Raw genomic sequence first — 5223 nt, 5'->3', positions numbered from 1 at the left:
TTCATACTTAAAGAAAAGAAAAGCAAAAAACAATTTAAGCTAGACAAGCCCTCTCTGGGCATGCAGAAGCACTGTTGCTGGTGTCCAATCATCTTATTATTGTTATTATTATTATTTAATGAGAAGGAGTCTCGCTCTTGCCAAGCTGAATTGCAATGGCATGATCTTGGCTCACAGCAATCTTCACCTCCCAAGTTCAAGCAAGTCCCCTGCCTCAGCCTCCCGAGTAGCTGGGACTACAGGTGCTCACCACCATGCCAGGCTAGTTTTTGGTATTTTAGTAGAGACGGGGTTTCACCATGTTGGCCAGGATCCTGACCTCGAGATCTGCCCGCCTCGGCCTCCCAAAGTGTTGGGATTACAGGCGTGAGTCACCGCACCCGGCCTATCCTGCACATTTTTCACATCATGCAATTCATTACATACAAAGTGCATGGCAGGCGCTGTGCTGAGCACTAGCCATGTACAAATGAACATGCATCCCCATGCCCTCTTCCCAGTGAAGTTAACTTTGAAGAAATATAATAAAATAATATATTTAATACAATAATAATATTTAATATAACGAATCCTAAGGAAAAAGGGACTCCAAAGTCAATGAAAGATATGGGAACAAACTTTATAAGGAATATAATATTCTATTAAAATTTACAAATGATGACGGGGCAGATTTACAGGCAGCTGGAACAACATAAAGTGAAGCATGTGACGTAAAATAGCCTAGCAAGTTCGTAAGGAAAACAGCCAATTATAATATTTTTAAAAAGTCATTGAACGGGAGGAGTCGCGGGGCAGGTTCGCGCGCTCGCAGCTCGCTCGTGGAGGTGGGCGGTGGCGGGAAAGCGCTTCCGAGAGCGGGGCGGGAGCAGGTGGCCGCCCAGAGGAGGCTGGCGTTTTCTTGTGTCAGCGGAGGATTCTTGCTTTTGGTGCGCGCCTTTGAATACTGTTCCCGCCTCTGACCGAGAGGTCCATCCAAAGCCCCGCTCCTCCGCCCGCGGCCCACTGCAGAGCTCGCTGACCCGGGCCAGCGTGGGCGAGGTGCGTGCCCGACCCGCGCCCGGAGCCGCGCCCCCGAGTGCCCACGGCTAGGCGCGTGCTGAGCGGGAGCGCCCGCCTGGGACCCGTGCCCCAGCCGCGGACGCCGCAGGACGCTCAAGCCGGTGCTGAGCGCAGCCAACCCGGCCCGCGACGCGGCGCTTCTTCCCCGGCGCGGAGCTGAAGCAGCCGCACCACCGCCGGCAGGCCCCGCAGCCTGCCCAGCCCCCCGTGGCTGCCTCCCTAGGAGCCGGTGCAGACAAGATGTGAAATGGAGACGTATCTGACACCTCAGCTTCCCTCGGTTCCCATCATTCCAGAGCAGAAAAAGCAGAGGAGACGGTGCCTCCGTCGTAGACCAGCTCTTCGCTGACATCGAAGGCTTTACCTTACAGTACCCACGGGAACGTCCTCCTCGCTCGCATCACTCACCTGAGATCTGGCCTCCACAAATCCCAGAGACCCTGCGTCACACAGATCAAGACAGAACCTGTTGCCATCTTCAGTCACCAGAGTGAAATGGCTGCCCCCCCTCCACCCCGACCCAGGCCCTCCCCGAGTTCACCAGTATATTCAGCTCACAGGACAACGTAGCTCCAGAGGCGAACAATATTTTCATCAAACAAGAACTTCCTGCACCAGATCCTCATCCTTCTGTCCCTCCCCAGCAAGGCCACCTGCGCCAGCTACTGGATACACCGGATCTAGGTATGCCCGGTTCTACAAACCAGGCAGCAGCAATGGACACTCTTAATGTGTCTATGTCAGCTGCCACGGCAGGCCTTAGCGCACACAGCTCTGCTGCTCCGCATACTGCAGGGAAACAATTCCAGTTGTGTACGTGTAATTCCCCTGCACATACACAACGCCAAGTCGGCTTCTTCCACAACAGGCCACTTACTTTCCCCCTTCACCGTCAAGCTCGGAGCCTGGAAGTTCACATAGACAATCAGAGATGCTCCAGAATGTAACACCGCCTCCATCCTGTGCTGCTCCGATGGCTTCTAAACTGGCAATTCACAATCCAACTTTACCCACCACCTGCCAGTCAACTCGCAAAGCATTCAGCCTGTCAGGTGCAATAGAAGGAGGAACCCACATTTGGAGAAACGACGCATCCACTACTACGACTACCCTGGTTGCAAAAAAATGTATACGAAGTCTTCTTATTGAAAAGCTCACCTGAACACTCACTGGTGAGAAGCCGTACGAGTGCACCCGGGAAGGCTGCCACTGGAGGTTCGCCCGATTCCATGAACTGACCCACCGCCACCGAAGTATACGGGCGCCGAGCGTGTGCAACCGCAGCTTCTCACGCTCCGACCACTGCCCATGCTACCCGTTCCAGGTCCAACTGGGCTCCCTTTCAAACGAGAAACCTAACTCTTCCTATTAAAAAAAAAGAAGATCACAACAATATAAACAGAAAACAGCAAACACTGGAAATGTCTGTTTTATGTGTTTGAGAAAACAGGGACTACGTTGTATCAATACCAAAGTGTTTAGTCCTTTTCAGAATCTGGAATGCTTGCTGTAATGTATATCGCTTTACTCAAGCAGATCTCACCTGATGACAGGCAGCCACATCTCAACATGGGTAAGGGGTAGCGGTGGAGGGCAGGGTGTGCAGCGTTTTTACCTAGGCACCATCATTTAATGTGACAGTGTTCAGTAAACAAATCAGTTGGCAGGCACCGGAAGAAGGATGGATTTTATGTCACGATTTTACTTGGCATTGAGTCGTGTTTTTTGATAGTAGATAATTCCTTAGAGGTATACAGTGTACCTGGCAATTCGCAAATGGCCATTTAACAAATGTGTGCGGTTTTAAAATATACATATATATGTATATAAAATATATATGTACATGAATTGCCTATATTTGCTATTCAGGATTTTGTAAATATGCAAATCAGCTTTATAGGTTTATTACAAGTTTTTAAGGATGCTTTTGGGGAAAAAGTCATAATTCTTTTGAAAATAACCATGAATACACTTACAGTTAGAATTTCTTATAAGATACCTCTCAATATTAATTACCAAATTTATTTCTTTAGAGGGAAGGAATTCAAATGAACTTTAAAAAAGCAAATTTCATGCACTGACTAAAATAGGATTATTTTAAATGCAAAGGTATTTTATGTGAATTATAAACTTAAGGGCTTGAAGATATTTCAAAATACAAAAGTTGAATCTCTTACAATAAGCTAAACACAATGTCATTTTTAAAAAGAAGGACTTATGATGTAGTTTTCACATATGACAATGTAGCATTTATGTTGAGGTTTCATGTACCGAAACACTGATTTTATGATGCAGTTTTCATATATCAACATGTTCCCTAGTGCAGTACTGTTGGTTAAATGACAATTTACGTGGATTTTGCATGTAATACACAGTGAGACACAGTAATTTTATCTAAGTTACAGTGACGTTTAGTCTATTGTTAATATGACTCAGTGTCTGCCTTTAAATATAAATGATGTGTTGAAAACGTAAGGAAGCCAGTGCTACATATATGCAATATAAAATAGTGACGTGATGCTGAAGCTGCTGACCAAGGGGCAGAATAAATAAGCAAAATGTTAAAAGGGGTCTTAATTGAAATAAAAATTTATTTTTTTAGAAAAACATTGTTTATTTTGTGGTAATATACTAAATTTTTCAAAGACAATTTTCATAACTTCATACATTATTTTTTTATTGTTAGAAAAGTTGCTCTTAAGACGTGTAAATAGATGACAAATGATGTAAATAATTTTGTAAGAGCTTCAAAATTTTTATATGTGGAAACTCACCTACATGAAAAGCATAAATTGGTTGCTGTTTTGCTTCTTTTTCCCTTTTACTTTTGTATTGTGGTCATTTCCTATGTAAATAATGGAGCAAACGGGCTGTATAGTTGTAGAGTTTTTTGAGAGAATGAGATGTTTATATATTAATGACAACATTTTTTGAAAATAAAAAGTGTCTAAAAAAATTTAATGGGAGAAAACATAATTGCAGAAGATTAAGGGCCAGATCCTGAAAGTCTTTGTGTGCAAAAGTCCAGTTACTGGAAATTTTTGACACATAAAGAAGAAAAATTTGACATTTCTCTCAAGATTTTCTTTTAGTTACTGGGTTCTAGAGATTAACATTTCCTGAAGTAGATTGAAATGCTAAGTAGATTAAAAATGTTTAGTTTAATATGTGTAAAACTGAAATGTTATGGTATATTTGGTTGAAGATGTACAGTAAATTATCATGTACATGGATAGCCAATTAGTAAATTTTGTCCTGAAGACTAAAATCAGGGTCTCAGTTTATGCATGGTGGTTGAATAAATCATCATGGATATAAAACATAATTAGGAAGAATATATGTGATAGTGTCTCTCCATCTATATTTTTAAAACATGTATTGAGATGTAATTGACAAATAATATATTCTCTTAAAGTATAAAATTGAATATGTTTACATATATTTAATATTGTAATCTGTACATCAGTGGAACCATCAGCACGATATAAACAATGAATGTATCCATCACACCCAAAAGTTTCTGTATGTCTTTGTAACCTTTCTTGCCAGCCCTTTAGGATTCCTCCCTGCCATCCCCAGGCAAGCATCCATTTGCTTCCTGTCACATATATTAGTGTATATTTTCTAGAATTTTATATGAATAGAGCCAAATAGAATGTACTAATTTTTTTCTCTAGCTTCTTCCATTCAACATAAGTATTTGTGATTCATTTATGTTGTAACTTGTATCAGTAATTCATTTTTACTCCAGAGTAGCATTCCATTGGATTGTGTATTAGTCGGAATTCTCCAGAGAGATATAACCAACAGATTATACATAAAAGGCAATTTATTAAGGGAATCGGCTTACATGATCAGAGGTAAAGAAGTTCCACCACCAGCCACCTGCAAGCTAGAGTACCAAAGAAGCAGGTAACGTGGCTTAGTCTGGAAACCCCAGAACCAGAGAAACTGGTGATGCAGCCATCAGTTTGAACCCAAAAGACCTATTGCCCCTGAGAAGCCACTGTGCAAATACAGAGTGTAAAATCTAACACATCAGGAGTCTCAGTTCAAGGGCAGGAAGAGAGAAAGCATCCTGCCCCAGAAAAGAGAGAGAGAGTCCTCTTTTTGTTTGTCTTTCTTAGGCATGCCCCAGACAACTGAATAGTGTCTGCCTGCATT

At 42.6% G+C, this 5223-nt stretch overlaps 1 pseudogene; it reads left to right on the top strand.

Moving 5' to 3' along the window:
- Window positions 1–781: 781 nt before the first annotated feature.
- Window positions 782–4553, top strand: LOC118152125 (Krueppel-like factor 5 pseudogene; annotated as a pseudogene).
- Window positions 4554–5223: the final 670 nt, after the last annotated feature.

Source organism: Callithrix jacchus, chromosome 1 (assembly GCF_049354715.1).
Source record: "Callithrix jacchus isolate 240 chromosome 1, calJac240_pri, whole genome shotgun sequence".
In the NCBI taxonomy this organism is placed as follows: domain Eukaryota; kingdom Metazoa; phylum Chordata; class Mammalia; order Primates; family Cebidae; genus Callithrix; species Callithrix jacchus.
The sequence above is the reverse complement of the archived record's forward strand: the minus strand, read 5'-3'. Positions and strand labels throughout refer to the sequence as shown.